At 38.4% G+C, this 20,825-nt stretch overlaps 1 protein-coding gene across 1 annotated transcript in view; it reads left to right on the top strand.

Annotated features, from left to right (window-relative positions):
- The first annotated feature begins 743 nt into the window (after nucleotides 1-743).
- CA1 (carbonic anhydrase 1) overlaps nucleotides 744-20,825 on the top strand; it is a 50,931-nt gene continuing 30,849 nt past the window's right edge. The window contains exon 1 of the mRNA XM_054498912.2: nucleotides 744-811. The gene's annotated coding sequence lies outside the window, so the exon portion shown is untranslated. The remainder of the gene's footprint in view (nucleotides 812-20,825) is intronic.

Below are 20,825 nucleotides of genomic sequence, written 5' to 3'. Positions count from 1 at the left end.
TTATATATTAACTAGTCAAAGAGGTGTTCGTAACATTATTAGAGCTTCTGGTTGTAGGTGGGTTAACACCACCAGTCAAGAGGTCATTCTAACAGAAAGCCTGGATCACAAAACCATCACCCTAAAAAAACATGCCTTACATATTTAACACACTCTGAAATCCAGTCAAAATATGACTAAAGGCCCTTGCCATGACTGATGTATTCTCCCGGCCAACACCAAACAAATGGGAGCCTGGTTACAAGTCAGCCTTCAGGGACTTGTCACATTTCTACTTGGTTTCTTCCTTGTTATTGTCATAATAAAATGTTTTCTATGCTGTTTGGTGCAACTTAGGCCTTATTCTGTAGAAGTCTCCTCTACTATTCAGGCCACTCAAATACCCCAAATAATTGAGTTCAAAATCAACATCAAGATATAAAGGAGTCAGTGACTAAATATATTTTATATATGGTATTTTTATTGATTATTGTGCTGTCTTGACCTAGTATGGAGGCCTCTGCTAGAGGCTGGTCAGTTTCCTCTCTTGAGCAGCTGATTAAATCCACACCCCAACCACTTCCCTTATCAGGTTCTCACACTCCGGGGCCACTATGTACCCACTCTAATCACCACAGGGCCAGATATCAGACAATTAAGGACAGCGCCCATGCCCCAAAGCCTGCCAAAATTATGCAAATTATTCAACCTAGCTAACCCCACCCTTTTTGCTGTATATAAGCTGCCCTTTCCCCCTCCAGCTTGTGGTACCCGGTCCTCAGGTGCAACCCCCTGCGTGGTCCTCTGTGGCAGCCTTCTCTCATTTGGAGCTGTAAGTAACAAAGACTTCTGCCTTTCATCTAGCTGAGCATTGAAGTGTTTTGTCCGACTGCCAAAAGAATCTTTAAATCTTATAAAATACAGTCGTACCTACATCTTAATTACTATTCAATGAATGAAAGCTGTAAAATTTAAAAAGCCTTTATAGTTTTTCTAAACCTTTTATATTTATCAAGCAGATATCTGTAAATCTGAAAAGGATAATATAAATTACCTTTTTTTTTTTTGAGACAGAGTCTTACTTGGCAGCCTAGGCTGGAGCACGGTGGCACCATCTCTGCTAACTGTAACCTTTGCCTCCCAGGTTCAAGTGATTCTCCTGCCTCAGCCTCCCGAGTAGCTGGGATTACAGGCACATGCCACCACACCTGGCTAATTATTGTATTTTTAGTAGAGGGGATTTCACCATGTTTGCAAGGCTGGTCTCGAACTACTGACCTCAGGTGATCTGCCCTCCTCAGCCTCCCAAAGTGCTGGGACTACTGCAGGCGTGAGCCACCGCACCCGGCCAATATAAATTACCATTTAAACTTATTCCATGACTAATGTTCAATTTGACGTTAATTCCCCTAAACAATTAATGCAACTGATAGACTTGGTTAATTAAGTTCCTTTAAATATTATATATTATATCAATTACAAATTTATTCTACCTGAATCTCTCAAACATTTCAAATGCCTGACACATTAGTATCTTTTATACATCTTGCAAGTTTACAAAAGGAGGGAGGGGGTTCTAATAATTAAAGCAATTCCAGTAAAAGTAATAAACCAAATGTATGCAGTAGTAAGTTATGTTCTCTTGAACATTCAAACACTGTGTATAGACTGAAGAAAATGCTCTTGTACTTTAAAATTGAAATTATATGGTTCATATATCTGATTTTCTAATATATCAGGTTATATTAAATGCTTCAAGTAACTTAACAAACAATCTTTCATAGGTTATCTCAAGGATTAAATAATTAAATTTCTAAAGTTAATACAAATGTGTTAATACTGTGGATTTGACTAACTTCAACATTCTTATAGTTATTTCTCTCTTCTCCCAGTATTGTAAAGCCACTTATGCAAATAAAGAGAATAGAAAGATGTATGATCTGATTGGGCTGAGGATACTGTATCAGAGAATCAAGGCCAGGGTTGAAGTGTCAGTTAAAGAATTTGAGAGAGGGTCAGGGACCTAATTAGGTACCACACATGCCCAGGGTGCCTCTACACAACCCAAAAGTCAATCTGCTGGGCATCTCCTTGAGGTAACAGAGCTTTCCAAACTCACAATGTTTCATGCAGTCTAGTATATCATGTGTACCCTTACCTAGTTTTATTTTATTTATTTATTTATTTATTTATTTATTTATTTATTTTTGAGACAGTGTCTCTGTCGCCAGGCTGGAGTGCAGTGGTGCGATCTCGGCTCACTGTAACCTCTGCCTCCTGGGTTCAAGCGATTCTCTTGCCTCAGTCTCCCGAGTAGCTGTGACTACAGGCGTGTGCCACCACGCCTGTCTAATTTTTATATTTTTAGTAGAGACAGGGTTTCACCATGTTGGCCAGGATTGTCTCAATCTCTTGACCTCTGATGATCCGCCTGCCTCGGCCTCCCAAAGTGCTAGGATTATAGGTGTGAGGCACCCTGCCCGGCCCCCTTACCCAATTTTTAAAGTTACCTCTTTTATAACTTCTTTGTTTTTTTGAGACAGAATCTCACTCTGTCAACCAGGTTGGAGTGTAGTGTCACGATCTCTGCTCACTGCAACCTCTGCCTCCCGGTTCAAGCAATTCTCATGTCTCAGCCTCCCAAGTAGCTGGGATTACAAGTATGCGCCACCACGCCCAGCCAATTTTTGTATTTTTAGTAGAGATGGGGTTTCACCATGTTGGCCAGGCTGGTCCCAAACTCCTGACCTCAAGCGATCCACCAGCCTGGACCTCCCAAAGTACTGGGATTAAAGGCGTGAGCCACCATGCCCAGCTTCTTTTATAACTTATAACTGTGTAATTTGATAGTTGAAATTCCCTCTGTAGGATATTATTCAGTACTGGACTGAATTTAATCTCTTTATTGCCTGATTGGAGTCAACTTGCGCTTTACGTGTTTTATATCCAGTTCAATATCAAGAATCCTTTTGTCATTTTATTGACCATTCCCTACGTGATTAACACTATCTACTGAATACTGTATCTTAGAATATTACCCACATTTGCATCAAGCTCATGATCTATAGCTCACCTACATCCACCATTCTATTTTTGAAATTTGGGATAGCAATTGCCAGGATACAGTTGTTCTGCCTGAGTCTTCACTGCACCTCAAGTTATTTTGAGGTTCATCCATCTTATCTGAATTTTCTCTGTGCTCTGGATTTTATTTCTCTCCAAGAGACACAAACTCATTTAGAGCATGTAGATCTTCCCTTGGGATGTTTCTGCCTATTTTATTCCTTGTTTCTATCATGCCAACATTTGTTCTAATCTTTCTATTTGTTCTAATTTTTTTTTTTCAAAAGAAAAGGAAAAAAACAGGTATTTTAGGCACCACTGGTCAGTGTAGGGCCGGTGGGTGGGACATGGCATTAGATGTGCTAGTTGAGCAGAGCTGTGCTGTTAATTTTCTGAAAGTGGTAACAAAATACATAAAATAAAACAGTGCAATGCTAGGACAGGCCAGCATGAGATAGGTGAGTTCTTCCCTCCGAAGCCTTCCTTCCAGGCTGTTTTATGTGTCTTTCCTTAGTGTGTCCTTCCTGTCTAATTAGGTTTCTCTCATTGCCCTTGTCCTAATGTTTTACAGTTATCTAAGGTGGAATAGCACAGTGGAGAGAAGCAAAAATGTTGGAGTGAGACAGACTTAGGCAGAGGTGGCAATATTGTAAAAATAATGATGCTTAAGATGTAAGACTATTCATTGCTTGATTTACTTCCAAGATCCCAGAAGGGCACAAGAAATGTGTTCACACAATCATATGTTTTAAATAAAATTTGCAAAAGATATTTAACCACAATCAGTCAACCCCATTATCATTTTACTCTGACTGTCCGGCATCATATTTCCTGTATCAGGTGGTATTGGAGGGTCTGTGGGCATTTTTGAGACCCAAATGGGGGAAGTTGAGTTGAGAATAATTTCAGTTTGGCTTTAGTGGGACATATTTATGTGGGTGTCAGTCATATCTGTATATTGATAATTTATTGCTAGCTATTCAGGGTAGCATCCACTATGCCAAAACAAATATGCAGGGCCAGAAGTCATATCAAAAAGTGAAAGTGTGCTTCCTAATGGCTCCCAGGTTCAGAAATTTGTAGGTTATTGAAGAGAAGCAGATGGTGAAATGCACAGAGACAAAGCTAATCCAGGGAAAATAATTTCAATCATCCAGTGTGTAAAGCTGCAGACAGAGAATTTGGTTTTAGAATTTGACCAGAAAACCTAGTTAAGACAGCTTCTGTCAGGAATGTATCTGATAATGTCTTATGTACAATTAAAACCACATCATACGTTACGAAATTTTTTTGATGAAAATAGTACAAAATTAAAGAATCCTGTGTATTAAGACGCAAACCTATAGCAGTACTTCAAATGTGTGTGAAATTTTATGAATCCCAGTATTAATAAGAACAAACATAAATTTTAATCAACTGTGCTTGAAATAAGACTGAAATATCTTTCTATTCTCTCTACAGAAAATAATATAAAATTTTTGTTATATGAAGAGATAATCCAGAATTATGAAATTAAAATATAGATAAAAGCTATTAGAGAATTCTGTCTGGCAGTGGCTGAATATAAAATATTGTTTTTTTGATTATGTGATATTTTTGATATTTAACTTTGTAAAATATTTGATTTATTATAAATCATTTTCTTGTTCTAAATAGATATTCACTTTTGTCACTAATTTTATTATTAATTTTGTATTCTTTTTGTGGTAAAATTAAATTTACTACTTTAAACATTTTAAGGTATACAGGTCTGTGGCATTAAGTACATTGACGTTGCTGTGCAACCCCCATCGCGCATCATCTCTATAACTTTTTCATCTTTCCAAATGGAAACTCCATATTCATTAAACAATAACCCCCCACTCCTTCCTTCCCCGAGCTCTGGCAGCAATTACTCTATTTTCTAGCTCGATAAATTTGACTATTCTAGTTATCCCATATAAGTGGAATCACACAGTATTTGTCCTTTTGTATATGGCTTATTTCACTTAGCATAGTGTCTTCAATCTTCATCCATATTGCAGCATGTATCATTTCTTTTTAAGGCTGAATAATATTCCCTTGTATATACAGTAGTCCCCCTTATCTGTGAGGATACGTTACAAGACAATACATGAAACCATGGCTAGTACCGAACCCTATAAACACTATGTTTTTTTTCCTTATACAAACACACCTATGATAAAGTTTAAATTATAAATTAGGAATAGGAAGAGATTAACAACAATAACTAAAAATAAAATAGAACAACTATAACAATATATCATAATAAAAGTTATGTGAATGTAGTCTCTCTCTCTCAAAATATTGCATTGTACCGTACTCACCTTTCTTGTGATGGGAGATGCTGTGATGTCTCTGTGATGAGATGACAGGAGGTGAATGATGTAAGCATTGTGATGTAGCCATAGGCTACTACTGATCTTCCTTATTTCTGAATCTGTGTAACCAGCCCTTTGCGGTGTGGTGTCACTCATTTCTTGCTTGCTGAAGTCTTCGCAGATGCTCAGTGCTTTCTGGTGCAACAGGTTATCAAAACATGTTTTCTATTCATGTCTTCCACCCACCCATTTAATGTCTTTTCCATCTTAACGAAACACCCATCTTCCACTGTAGCTGTAACTTTTACAGTTTGAGTTGCAACAGCAACACTAGCATGAATTTCTTTTTCCTCCTTCACAATTGCCTGGATAGAAGATTTGTTCTTACCATAGATCTTAGCAACCTCAGTATATGACTTTTTTCCTTTCCTTATTAAGCCAAGAGCTTTCAAATTTTCACTTAAAGGAAGGACTGATGGCTTCTCTTTGGCATATCCAAATTACCAGCATCACAAGTCTTGGGCTTTGGGACCATTATGAAGTAAAATAAAGGTTACTTGAACACAAGCACTGCAACATGGCAACAGCAAATCTGATAACTGAGAAGGCTACTAAGTGACTAAGGGGAGGGCAGTGTGTACAGAGGCGATACGATGGACAAAGGGAAGATTCACGGCCCCATCAGGATGGAGTGGGATGTTGTGAGATGTCATCACACTACTCAGAATGGCATGCAATTGAAAACGTATTAATTATTTCTGGAAGTTTCCATTTAATAATTTTGGACTGTGGTGGATCATACATAACTGAAACAGAGGAAAGCAAAGCTTTGGTTAAGGGGGAAACTACTGTATATATAGTACCACATTTTGTTTATTCATTCATCTGACGATAAATACTGGGTTTGTTTCCACCTTTGGACTATTGTGAATAACGCTGCTATGAATACAGGTGTACAAATATCTGTAGAAGCCCCTGTTCTCAGTTCTTTCAGATATATACTCAGAAGTGGAATGCTGGACCATAAGGTAGTTCTGTGTTTAATTCTTTGAGGAATCACTATACTGCTTTCCACAATGGCGACAGCTCTTTACATTCCCACCAGAAATGCACAAGGGTTCTCATTTCTCCACATCATCACCAACACTAGTTTTCTGCTGTATTTTTGTCTGGTTGGTTTTCTTTTTGTTTCGTAGTAGCCATCTGATGAGTACAAAGTGCATTCTTTTTTAAAGAGGGCCTCCCAAAAACCTGGGTCTTCTCTGTGCTCGCGTCTGAATTTTAGTTCTACCATGGCATATGGTCCATCGTCCATGATTTTGTTTCCTCGCTTGTAAAATGAGGATAAAAATAAACATGACTCTAGGATTGTTTTAAAGATTTGGTGAAATAATATATGTGAAACCATTAGCACGTAGTCTACACTTAAAAAGTAGCAATCCCTTTCATTATTATTTACTTACTTGTCTTTCTCCTGTACAACATTATGAGCTCCTCACTCATTTTCTGTCCTCAACACCCAGCATAGGACCTGACATATACTTGGTGTTTAATGGATGTTTGATGGTTGAGCTTAAAATCATCCATAGAAGACAGGCCACAATTCTTTTAGTCACAATGCATATAGAAGTTCAAAAGTTCCTCAGTGAAGAGGAACTGAAAGTAAATATCAGAACCTTGCTGCTCTGTAATTCACTGAGTGCAATCAAGTCTTTATCAACACAGTAAAACCTTTACTGTTCTCATTCTCTAAAGTAGCTTCACTCACGCTCAGCAAATGATTTTATTTTTCTCATTAAGTTGTAAATCATATTACCTCTCTGGGTATTGCTTTAGACAAATATTTGTATTGGGTGGACCCTACCTGACTACTGCTGACAAGATTCTGGTGCACCAAAGGGCAAGAAAGTTTCAATGGCATGTGATTTAGGATGCTGCCCCAGCTGGGCTGATTTCTGCTTAGGTGTACTACACATGGCATTAAAGCCTGCAATATTCAGAGACCCCATTCTTTGGGGGTTGCCTTAGGATTCATGAAAGCCCAGAAACTGTATTCAAAATTGTGAGCATGTGTGTATACGCACACACACCTGAGAATATGTGCACTTTCAAAGGAAACAAACCTAACTTTTGTCATAATTTCAAAGGAATGCATGACCAAAAGAATTAAGACTAACAGACCTAGAAAGCCTAGGGTGGCAGAATCATTATCAAGCCAGAGGCTTACCTTTAGGAAAAGAAACAGGTCTTGAAACAATTTGTGGTATGAGTTCAGATCTTTAGGGGAGCTAGAACCCCCAATTACTAGGACCAAGGCACAGAATCAGCTAACCAAACTCCAAGGATGAAGAGTCATTGGAGTTGGCAGGGCAATTTAAATCTCCTTTAAACTCCCTCTAACTGCACATAAGTTAGATCCAGAATCTGTGGATCCATCCTAAAGATGGCAGTAGTCATTATAGCTGGGAGCTATTCAGAGAGGCATTCAAATACACAGTGTGTCATATGTTAAATGCAGACAACCAAAGGTGATAGAATTATGACATCAAATTTAAAATTCTTAGAAGTATCCAGAATAGTATGAAAATGTAAATTTAGCACTTCTAAGATCCATTTAAACACAATGGCAAATTATATTTTAACCTATTTTGTGTCTTAATCTGATAAGAAGAAATTTGAAATTGTGCATCTTTTAATACAGTACTGAATAAAATAATTTCTGAGAAAAGTCAATAAAAATAAATATTAGCTGAGAAAAGAAAATCTAAGACATAAATTTAAAATAGTGTATCCGTACATACTTATACTACAGGTTGTCATACATTTTGACAGTACTTGTCATTTTTAGAAAATTGAAATTACTTTCTATTTACTCCCTGTAAATAAAAAGCATCTCTACTGAGACATGGTTACTGAGTTCCATATTCACAGAAATGAGCTAGAATGTTTTACTCTCTAACTACAATAAAATCACCCAAGGTGATCATAAAGTTCCCATATCTCTTTCTAAAAAATAAAAATAAAATAGAACAAAGCTAAAAGATTTTAAAACTTTAAAAAAAAAACTCCAAGGTTTTAGTACTATTAAAAAATGCCTAAGTTTAGAGAGTTTTGATTCAATTTCCTCTTAATTTCACTCTTCCCATGATAACCAGTCACTACCATTTGTATCCCCAGAGGTTTGAATGAAGTCTGACAAAAGTTTACTTCAATTGATTTCCTGCCATTCTGAGATAGGCTGAGACTGTCAAAGTGAAGGAAAAACAGTACAAATAAACATATAAAATACAAGAAGCATAAATCTTTATGGGCTTATAAATTACAGGTATTAATATACAACGATCACTAGTTCTCTAGAACAGTCCTAACCTATTCTATGGCTGTGCCATCTAGCCCTTAATGACAGGGTTCAGCTTCAAAGAGAGCTGGTTCAACATCCCCCCATTTCAGTTCCTGGCCTGATTCCGAAAGGTTTGGTGTCATGTTATTTCTCACTACAGAGGAAAAAGTTTGCTGGACACATTAAACCCTACGTAGCCAAATTCCAGGGATCTTATTTGGTCATATATTGCTTGGCTACTTGTTGAACTGTAATCCTATCCTCTACATACAAGTCCAGGACTATAACAGTTTCTTAATCATAAGTAAAAGTAATTTCCAATTAATAAGAAACAGACTAACATGGGTAACAGGCATAAGGGATGAATGGAGAACATCAAGATTAACCCACCATAGTGCCAGAGTTCCCATTCATTTCCCCTTCAGGTAGCCATTTGGAGTATACTTTTAAAAGAGAACCCTGTTCACATGCTTTCTCTTAAGTACAACTTTTGCATCAACCAAACGTGGACTAGCTATTATGATGCAAAGGACCACGGGAAGCTGCTCTGGCTAAACATCTCCTTCTCGCTGGTCCTACCAGTCCACCACATTTCATTGTTCAAAATGCATTTCTTTACTTAAGATCGTTGGAGTTGAAAATCACTATGTAAAGCAAAGATGTGACTAGAAGTTACCACATTAAGCTATTTTCTGTCATTAATGCATTGATATGAATTTGTTCCAAGATGGTTAACTAGCCAAGGTTAGGCATTGAAAGTTGGACAGATGCATCCTAGGCAAGCCGGGGTGATCTCCAAAGTGGGGTAACCAAGAGCATTAGGAAACTGAAGTTGGAAAAGAGAGGGTAGCATGAAAGATGAAATCTGATATAAATAAGGGGGTAGCAGGGCAAAGCCATTTCACAGATCTGTAAACAAACTGCAATGCTGACCTCTGGTTTCCCTAACATAAGAGCTTTCACAAAGTAAACATGCTACTTAAAAATAATATCTCAAATAGCCATGCAGTTATGATGCACAGTTTAACTGAGGCAGGGGAGATTCTCAGAGGGAAGAACCCAGAGATCAGGGTTCAAGGCTGGGAGAGAAGTGGCTACTTCCTTGGAAATGTTCCTAGGTGTCCTGATCTGCCACTGAGCTACAGCCTTCAAACTCAAACTGCAAGGGAAGCTTTTTTCGAGCCTCCCTGGAAAAAACCCATGACCCCAAAATCCTTCCCTCGAAACTCTGTCCAGAGGCTTGGTACTGCTTCAAGTAGAAAATCTGATTTGGTTTCTGGGAAGGAGGACCTGTTGGAAAGTTACAAGATTGACATGACAGTGACAAGTCTGGAACCTCCTGGCTCTGATGCACAGTGCTTGAACTCCCTTAGAAATGAAGCATTGCCCCCAAGATAGTATAAAGTTACAGTTATCTAAAGTTTTCTCTCTTTTTTTTTTTTTTTACCTGTTTCTCTTTCTCCAAAAAAAAGTTTAATTTTAAGAACAATGAAAAATCAATCTTGAACAATTATAGGGAAACTCAAAAGAGCACACTGTGCATTTCAGCTACTTCAGTCACAATGAAACAATCATTAAAAAGATATTATGTTTCACACAAAGAAAATGTGAAAAAAAAAACCCTCCATATTGTTAAAGCAATCATGTACCACAACTAAAGACAGGTAGAATTTTTAAATTTTAAATTTGGCCAGGTGCGGTGGCTCACACCTGTAATCTCAGCACTTTGGGAGGCAGAGAAGGGCAGATCACGAGGTCAGGAGTTCAAGACCAGCCTAGCCAACATGGTGAAACCTCATCTCTACTAAAAATACAAAAAAATTACCGGGGCATGGTGGCACACTCCTCTAGTCCCAGCTGCTCAGGAGACTGAGGCATGAGAATCACTTGAACCTGGGAGGCAGAGTTTGTGGTGAGCCGAGATTGCGCCACTGCACTCCAGCCTGGCAACAGAGTGAGATTCTGCCTCAAAATAATAATTATTATTATTTTATTTAATTTTTTAATTTTAAAATTACAAACGATTCGTAAACATTCTGTCCTCTCTTCTTTCAATATTTTATTTATTTTCTAATATGTATAACTAGCTGGAAAATTGTACAGTTCATATTCTAAGTAATGAAAAGAAAATAAGTGAGATTTAATATATATAAATAATTTTCTATTATTCTTTAATGCTTTTTATTTATTTAGTGCTTTTGTTTTATACAACATACAAACTACTACCGCAGCACATGTAGTGTAATAGACAGCTTAGTCGTAATCTTACTTTTCAAAAAATTGTATATAATACATAATCTCAACCCCAGTATCAGATATCACTTGTATACATCTTGCCTTTATTCCTATTCTTGCTTCTGGAAATCTTAGCCATTTCTGGCAAAGGGTATACAAGGAATATTTCTAAAGCAGTGGCTCTCTAAGTGTGTTCCTCAGAGCAGCAGTATCAGCATCACCTGGGACTTGCTAGAAATGCAGATTCTCAGTTTCCATCCCAGACCTACTGAATCAGAAACTCTGAAGGTGAGGCTGGGCAATCTGTGTTTTAACAAAGCCCTCTGATGCACAGAAATGTTTGAGAACCACTCAATTAAAGGAACCACAAGGCAAAGATTTTTTACATGCTTCAGAACTTATCCCTAGCTTTGTTTTTCTCTTTCCAATCATTTAATTTAGATGTTTTCTCTTATGCCACAGAGTTGAGTGAGATTCCCCTGACTCCCTTGGTTTTTTTCAAACAAGTACATTTCTTTTCCTCTTAGGAGTATAATCATCACGTAGATCGTACAAAATAAAATAACTTCTCCATGTTTTCATCTGCTTAGGAGATTTCCAATTTTATAAGGCAATAAAATAGTATTCAAAAGGGGGCACAATAGCTATATTGACATGTCAGTAGACATGTAGAAACTATAGAAATGGTTCTTTTCCTCTTATAAACTTTTTTTATTGGTTAAAACAAGATTTTATTAAAATATTGGCTTATTCTTAGGCAAGAAATTTTTAACTTTTAAATTCTATAATCTGTCTCTTGGAAATTCTTCAGATTAATATCTCAAAATCTTATAAACTTTTAAATATGAGGTTAAGAAAAAATTTAAATAACTTTATTACAAAAATGATATATGTTCTTTGCAACTATCAAACAATACAGATGTAAATCAAGTAACAATTAACAATCTGTCATCTTTTAAAGTCATATTCTCTTCAAGGCAACAAATGTTACCAGATTGGTGTTTCTTTCTAATCTCTCTTCACTGAATGCATAAGTGTGTAGATGCAAAACAATGTTATATGCAAAATCAGGATCATATTATGCCATTGCTCTTCAATTCACTTTTTACACTTAAAGTATCACAAATGCACTTGTCTAGTATCACTATTTAATTCCATTCCCCTTTAGGTTATTTTGAAATGCCTGCTCTTATAAACATTGATTCAGTTAGCATCCTGGCACATTTATTTCCAATTACTCTTGTTAATTTTTCAATTTCACAGACTCCTAAACGGGGAATATTTGAATCTAACTCTATGTCCATTTATAATTTAATTAAGTGCTGCAAATGAATTATTGCAGTACTTCGTGTTTCTACAGGAATATTATCAGTCTTTTGAATTTTGCCTCCCATTCCCATGGTCTCTCATTGTTTTGATCTATGTTTCTCTAAACAGTGGTCACATAGATGATCTTTTCTCACACTGTTGGCCATTGGCTATTTTGTGAGCAAAAGGTTAAAAGTCTTCCTTGGAGGCTAAGGGGGAAAAGTGACCTTTTGAAGCTCAGGGTGAGAAACAGCATGATGGGTAGCACACAGGAACTCACACCTGTAATCCTAACACTTTGGGAGGCTGAAGTGGGAGGATCATTTGAGCTCAGGAGTTTGAAACCAGCCTGGGCAACATAGTGGGACCTCATCTCTACAAAAAAATCATAAAAAAAAAAAAGAAGAAAGAGCATGGTGGGGCTTCTCCCCTCCTTAACTGTGTGGATTAACAATAGTTCTGCTCAAAGTTGCAGTTCCTCTCCAGGGCTGCTAAAGTTGGCCTGCAGAAGCAAGCTGTACATAGGACATTGGCAAAGGCAATTTTTCTCCAAAGACCGAGAGACATCTACTGGGTTTCACTGACTGCACTCACTCAGGGAGCCAAGGGTTCTGAGTTCCTTATCCCAGGGCAAAACATCAACCCTGTACCTAGAGGAGACACTGCCCTCTGCCTGGGTCTATAAAAGCCTTCATTATTTTGGAGGTCCCTAGGCCTTGCTTATTCTACTGATTGACTCTCACCTGCAGGGCACTAGCAAGAAGAGGGAGGTCATGGATATGCAAGGAAATTGTCATCTGTCCCAATATTTTGTATTTTCTTCATGTGTATGGCCACAGTTGTTCTCCCTGAACTTAAAAATAAATTAACAAGCCCAGGCTATACTGAAGGTGAAGAGGAGATGATTTTAAAATAAGTTTTAAAGGGAATCAACCGTTTATAAATTTATTTAGAATATAACACAAGCAAAGTGCATAAAATGATTTACCAGTTCTTCCAAATGCTCATTTTAAAGCAAAAGCCCTGTGTACGAACGAGTGCAGAACACTGTGGCACAAAGTCCGTCTTTGGCTTCCCCAGCCTGCAATGTGAGAGATTCCTTGTACCATAATAATATTAGGGAGGCTCTGTCCAGCCAAGCAGTGCTCACTTTCTTAAGTCATAGAGGTTTATCATGTCAGGCAAAGTTCAGAATCATTTAATCTCACCTTTCATCATCCATTATGGTAGAGACGGAGCTACCTACTTCTAGATTTATGTGCCTGTAATTTTTTCATGTTGTTCTGAAATGAAGTGCCTGTTAAGTTTACTCCCCAGATAATCCTTTGTTTCTGGAAGTTCATGGAAGTCACCCTTTGTCATCATTAATGTAATATTGTCTCACAAGCAGGTATCATAACTCAATTCTGAGATTCCCTCACCCTTTTATATACCGGTGATGCCATAACTAATTACTCTGCTTCATATAGCTCAGCTGTATCTCCAACCAGGGCCTGAGGCCTCCTCTTAAGCCCCTACCCCATCTGACCACCCACCTCCCCATCTCATCCTGGACCTCTTGCCCACAGAGGGAGAGCAGAGGGCTGCCTCCAGAGCCAAGAGACAGCTGTTGCTGCCAGTACCGTCTAGAAGCTGAACACCTACACCCACCCTCAGCACCTTTCTCTCCACATGCCCCTCGGCTGGCACTGCAGGGTGGATAATGCTCAAGTTAATTTGATACTCCCAGCCCTGTCAGAGTTATGAGCTATTAAAAATTGAAACTTATTTATTCTCCAGGTAGGTTTCACATTTCTGGTACTAAGACGAGGTCATGTCTTAGGGAAAGAAATGGTATCTCTTTCCTGAAAATAGTGTACTAAGATTCTGGCACCTTTTCCAGCATGAGATTTTTCATAGCTCAGTGGGTATTATAGCAGTGTAGCTTGATTAAAAATTCTGTTACTCTAGTTCCAGATGGTTTTTATTTTGGATGTGCTCAAAGTGTTTGTTCACCACATCACTAATGTTCCGTAGAAATAAATTAACAAAATCAATTCACTTGCTTATTCATTCCAATATTTAACAAAAGTTTTTGATTATCTACTGAAGAGAATGGAAGATTCCTAGGATTGATAAAATTCAGACTCTGATTTTAAGAGTCTTACTACCCATCTGGTGGAGAGACAAGTATACACATAAATACAACCAAGGTTTCAACGTGTGAGTGCTGTCATAAGAAAGATGTAAAACAAACTCTATGGCAATGCAAAGATGAAAGACTTTATTCAAGAAACACCTATCATCTGAGATGTATTTTTGATGATAGGTTAGATTTTCACAAGTGGATATGTGTGTTTGGGACAAGAGTTGGGCATTTCACATTAAAGAGCAGCACATCGCAAAGTCTGAAGGTAAAGAGAGAAAGACACAGAATAAATTTGGGGTTAATAGCCAGGTGCAGTGGCTCACACCTGTAACTCCAGCATTTTGGGAGGCCAAGGTGGGCAGATCGCTTGAGCCCAGGAGCTCAAGACCAGCCCGGGCAACATGGTGAGACCCTGTCTCTATTTAAAAAAAAAGAAAAAAGAAAAAAGAAAAGAAGGGAAAGGAAAGAAAAGGAATTTGGGGACAACATATAGTCCTGCTTTACTGAAAAATAAACAGTATAAAGGAAACTATTGAAATAAAAATCTGGAAAAGTAGATCTGAGGCCCTTGCCTGCTAGGTGGTGGCGTTTGCCTTTTATGCAAAGCACTGGGAAGCTGTCGAAAATTCCCTGACCATGAATGAGCTGACTGGAACAGGGCTTCAGGGCTATCATTCTTGCAGTAGGTCTTTAGCTGGATATGAGGGAGCAAAGGCTTAGACAATGAGATCAGTTAGGATGTGATTTGATGTCAGCAGGTAAGAGGCAATGGTGATGAAACGAGAAGGAAGGAAAGAACACCAGAGGGGCTGTGAAGATAGAATTGGCAGCATTTACCATGAGAGCCTAAGGAAAGGGAAGGAGACACAGATAACTCCAAACCAGTGGGCCTAGACCCTTACCTTTGATAAGGATGGCAACAGTAACCAACACACTGGAGGCAGGAAGGGAACAATCACCAATTCATTTGGAGGCAGGAAGAGCTCAGAGTGTGGGCAAGTCACTCAGGTGGTGCTCCCTTCAGCAGAAAGGCTGTGTAGATGAGTGTTTAGTTAAAGAACTGACATTTTCACAGATATGCCTTGAAAATATGTAAATCTGTATTTCTTAAATGGTTAGCAAGCGGAGCCCTCAACAGCATTTATCACCTGCATGAACAGAATTATTTATTGTGCTGTGCTCCTGTGAATGGTATTCCAGGAATTGGAAAGATGTGGACAAAGTTTTGTTTTAAAATTAACTCTTAAAGAACAGGAATTTCTCTCATTAGTAGTAAAAGCAAAAAGAGGTTGCCAAAAGCAAAAGTGTTGAGAAAGAAACATGTTCCCTTTACTTTTTCTTTAAATTATAAGTGAATGGACATGACACAAAACAGCAACCATGATGACTGAGCAAACCTATGTAGACTTAACAGCCCTTATAAAACTCACATTACCCTGACTTGCTTTCGTGCTATTGTGCCACAAGGGAATTGCAGGCAAACAGTTCACATAGATGACTATATTGATAATCATTCTGCCAAACTACACATCTTTAGTTCTTTCTAATTGCTTCTTCTCATGTATCTATTGCTAATATCAGCACTGATATTTTCATCAAAATAATATATGATAAGTTATCTGCCTAAAAATTTCAATAGAATCAATAGAATCGATGGATGACTCTTTTCTGCTACATCAACTACAGCCAATTGAATGATATCCATCAATATCCAGAGAATGATAAGCTTTAGTAATGAAACTATTTGTACATTTTATTATTTCAACCATCACTAACTCCCCTTGCTCTCCCCCTACACACCACAATTATACTCCCAATTTTGCTTTTTAGAAAGCAAAATCCCTGAATCTTTTTCAGCTCTCAGTGAAGCTAATTTCCTTGAATCCCACCCCCTCAAAATATGCCAATTCAATTACACCCAGGGCCAAAAATCATCTTTTATTTCCTGTTTGGCCTGTTTCCTCCTCAATACCCCAACCACCACCACCTTCAAACGCCACCATCACTAAACGAGTCCTTGAGAAGTTTCCCCTTGCTTCCTACCTGTAGTAGGCTAAATAACTGGCCCTAGTGATGTCCACATCTTAATCCCCAGAATCTTTGAAAATGTCTTACACAGCACAAGGGACTTCACTGACGTGATTAAATGAAGAATCTGGAGATGGGAGATTATTCTGATTCATCCAGATGGGCCTGATATAATCACAAAGATTCTTATAAGAAGGAGGAAGAAAAGAGGAGGGAGAGAAGATTTTATACTGCTTGCTTTGAGGATGGAGAAGGGATCATAAGCCAAGGACTCTAGGAGGCATATAGAAACTGGAAAAGACAACAAAACAAATTCTCCCCTAGAGACTGCAGAAGGAATGCAACCCTGCCAACCCCTTGATTTTAGCCTCAAAAACATATTTTGGATTTGTGACTGCCAGAAGTGTCAGGAGAATAAATTTGTATTGTAAGAGGCTAAACTTTTGGTGATTTGTTTCAGCAGCAGTAGAAAACTACTATATTACCTCTCTGTATGGTCTGCCATAAACTCAATACCATAAAGATGTGGATTGCCTGCGCAGAGAAGGTAACTTGCATGATCGATGTGTACCTTCAGATGATAGTAGCTGGTGAATTGGTGCTAATAGCGCTGGTCCAGTGAAGAAAGGATGAGGTGCAATCCACATGGAGTTTCCACATAGTAAGCCCCACTGAGTGTTAGACATCAAGCTCAATACTTCACGTCTGTTATTTTATTTTATTTTATTTTATTTTTTGACAGAGTCTTGCTCTGAGTCTTGCTCTGTCACCTAGAGGGCATCTCACATTGCACCCAGGGAATGCAGTGGTGTGATGGCTCACTGCAACCTCTGCCTCCTGGGTTCAAGTGATTCTCATGTCTCGGCCTCCCATGTAGGTGGGATTACAGGTGCCTGCCACCATGCCCAGCTAACTTGTGTATTTTTAGTAGAGAGAGGGTTTCGTCGTGTTGGCCAGGCTGGTCTCAAACTCCTGGCATCAAGCAATCATTCTGCTTCGGCTTCCCAAAGTGCTGAGATTACAGGTGTGAGCCATGGTGCCTGGCCACATCTGATATCTCTTTAACATTTTCTTCTTTATTATCTTTTCAAATGTATTTGACACATACAGTGCTTATCTTCTTGGGTATCTGGTGGTCTTCATAAACTCATTATTTGATGATTTGGGGGAGTCCTAAATTCCTAAACTGGACAATCTTTCCTTAAAGAGATCAGTAGCCAGTGGTCATCAGCAACCATGAACCAGTTCAGCTCCCTTGAGAGTGTCTGAGCAGAAGAGTCACAGATTCAGATTTCCCCTCCCAGTGGCCTGAGCCTCAGAGTTATTATTGGCATCCACTCTCAGGATGGGACACCATGTGCCTCTAAGGTCCAGTTCTCAGTTTTGGGGGGGTTTGCTTTGTGTTTAGAGGGAAAAGGTGCATTTCCTGAAAGGATCAATTACTTCTTGCAGAACCCACATTCTCTCCAGGAGTGTGGTCTCCCCAGGGCCTGGTGGTTCTGCAAGAGAGAAATGGTTGATGGCAGATGGTGGTGCAAAAGTAGATGATTTAAATTACGTTTAGGAGGAAGAAGCTATTAAACTTGCTGCTGATTTGATAAATAGATTTTGGGAAAGGAAATATTCAAAGAGGACTCCTAGGTTTCTTCCTTAAGAAATAGGGATGGTACAATGCCATTTACAGTTACCGGAGATAAGAAACAAGAGTTATGCTTGTATCATTTTTAATTGTTTATTCATATATTTATTTATTTATTTAGAGACAGGGGGTGTCGCCCAGGCTGGAGTGCAGTGCTGCAAACACAGCTTACTGCAGCTTTGACCTCCCAGGCTCAAGCAATCCTTCTGCCTCAGTCCCCCAAGTAGCTGGGACTACAGGCACATGCCACCACGCCTGGCTAATTTTTGCATTTTTTAGTAGAGATGGGGTTTTGCCATGTTGCCCAGGCTGGTCTGGAATTCCTGAGCTCAAGTGATACTCCTGCCTTGACCTCCCAAAGTGCTAGGATTATGGGCCTGAGCCACTACACCCAGCCAACGCTTGTGTTGTTTTCTAAAAAGGCTTTACTGTTGAGTGCCCAGGCCATTTTAAAAATTTTTTACCTTTTAGATCAACAAGGAAAGGTCAGCAGTGTCTTTAGTTTCACATTTAGGCCTACTTTCAGGGAAAACTGGTATTTCATCTTCTTATAAATAAAATCTGGCTGGCTTGATTTTTCTATTTAAGATATGAAAAATTACTAGATATTTCAAGCAAGTTAGGGTTAGAGGAGGTAAAAGACTACAAAATCTCATATTTTATCTTTCTAGAAGGATTTATGGAAGAAGGGCTATGGAATTTGTTCCCAAAGACTAGCTAACAAAGATTCAATGGGACTTGAACCGTTCTTTCTATATGTTCATAGCTTGCTTTTTCAGTGTCTTCTTTTTAACCAAATGCTACAACCAGAAAACATAATTTGTCTGGAACATCAGCACATGTTTTCCATGGTCTTCCAGGGAATTTAGTCTCCTTATTGGTAAATCATACACAATACCAATAAGTGGGTTTTAAGCTCCGGGACTCAGGTTTCAGGGTATCTGGATGTCCCAGAGTATATCAAAGAGGCCAGTGCACAGAGATAAGATACATGCCTACATTTTTAGGCGCATTAGTGGAATAAGCCTTTGTTATAACACCTACCAAGTTATCAACAATATGTGAAAGACTGTTGCAAGCAGCTTCTTCTGTGCTCTTGCACAAACAAAGATAAACAGAAAATAACCGTTGATGAAATTAGTCTTTTGTTTCTCCAGCTGCCCTGTCCTGTCTCATGTCATTTCCATGCAGGGCTTCCTTTTTATTCGAGGTTCAGTGTCTCTTCTTCCAAACCCTCTCCACCAATTAACACAAGAAGAGTCCTGATATCATCATTTACAAGTGGTTGAATCTTATTTTTCATTCGTTAGCAGTTCCAGGTCTTTCTATTTTTAAGAGTTACTTGAATTTCCCTAGGACTCATCCACCGAACGAAGTCACTGACTCATAGATCTGGCCTGCAGGAATAGATTCTCCCCATACTCCACTCCAGTCAAAACCCACCATGTTAATTCTTGGATGTTTCATGTGCTCAGAAACAAGTCTGCTCATGTTCTTCCATCTGGCCTTCCAGTTATGGCCTTTCTTGCCTCAAAAGCTATTTTTAAAAGGCACTTCCTCTCTACCTTGGCTTCTGAAAACCATTAAGAGAATATGGTTTTGCTGAGTAGGGTACAGTGTGTGGGTGCCTTCCCAACTGCACAGCATCAAGGTACAAAGTGACACTTCATTTCTTTCAGTTCTCACTGTGTTCAAGGTCCTATGTTGTACTTGGTGAACTAATGGGCTAAAATTTTTGCAAATTACCACCTAAGCCTTCACACAACTTTGCTTTGGCCTTTGATCTCACCAAAATCACCTTGAAAAGAGTTCCTTTTGTTTCTACCTGCCATATTTGCTTCATTTAAAAAAAAAAATAATAAATTATTGATACCATTAAAGCTTTAATCTAGATTTCCCATTTTCTTGCTTTATTTTTTCCTTCCTGGAGGCAACTATGATCACCTGAACAGGTAGTTATTTTTCTCGAGTGTATTGTTCATGTGATTGCTACCTAGTCTGAATTTGTAAGTTACATGTTGCATTGCTATGCATATTTTTAAACATTATAAAATTGGTATTATGCTATATACATTGTTCTCCAATTTAACTTTTCTTGATTAATTATGTTTTTGAGAATTATGTATGTTGAGCATATAGTTCTGTTTATACTCTACTGTATAACAATGCCACAGTGTACTTGTCTATTCTCCTGTTGCTGATATGTAAGTGGTTTCTAGTTTTTAGCTACTAATGACTGTGCTTCAATAAGTATTTTTCCTTTTAAATGGATTTGAAGCAATAGTAAGTGTGGAAAACTTATTAGGTTGGTGCAAAAGGGTAGTTATGGTTTCTGCCATTACGTTCAATGGCCATTACCCTTGTACACCAACCAGATAGAATAAGGATGTGTTGTTCTTCATAACTCATACTTAGTTATGGTTGTCACAGAGGGTCATCTACAATTTGGCAGAAGAGTAGTAAGAAGAAAAAGTTGCTTTCCTGGAATATCGCTTTCTTTCCTTTTATCTTCTCCCTGACTCTAACACAACTTTTCACCTCCTCTCTTTCTGCCACCAAAACTCTCATATATTGCCAACCCAGAGCCCATCCAGATCTTATATTGGCAATAGCTTGCTTTTGGAATTAGGAAGACCTAAGTTAAAATGCCGCCTCCACTTCTGTGAAAGTTTGGACAAAGCTATATAGATCATTTAAACTTCATTTTTCTCATCTGTAAAAATTTGAGTGATATTAATTACATTATACTGGTATTGTGAGGATTAAGAGACAATATCCGGGAAC

This window comes from Pongo pygmaeus, chromosome 7, assembly GCF_028885625.2.
Source record: "Pongo pygmaeus isolate AG05252 chromosome 7, NHGRI_mPonPyg2-v2.0_pri, whole genome shotgun sequence".
In the NCBI taxonomy this organism is placed as follows: domain Eukaryota; kingdom Metazoa; phylum Chordata; class Mammalia; order Primates; family Hominidae; genus Pongo; species Pongo pygmaeus.
This window is presented reverse-complemented; position numbering and strand designations above follow the sequence as displayed.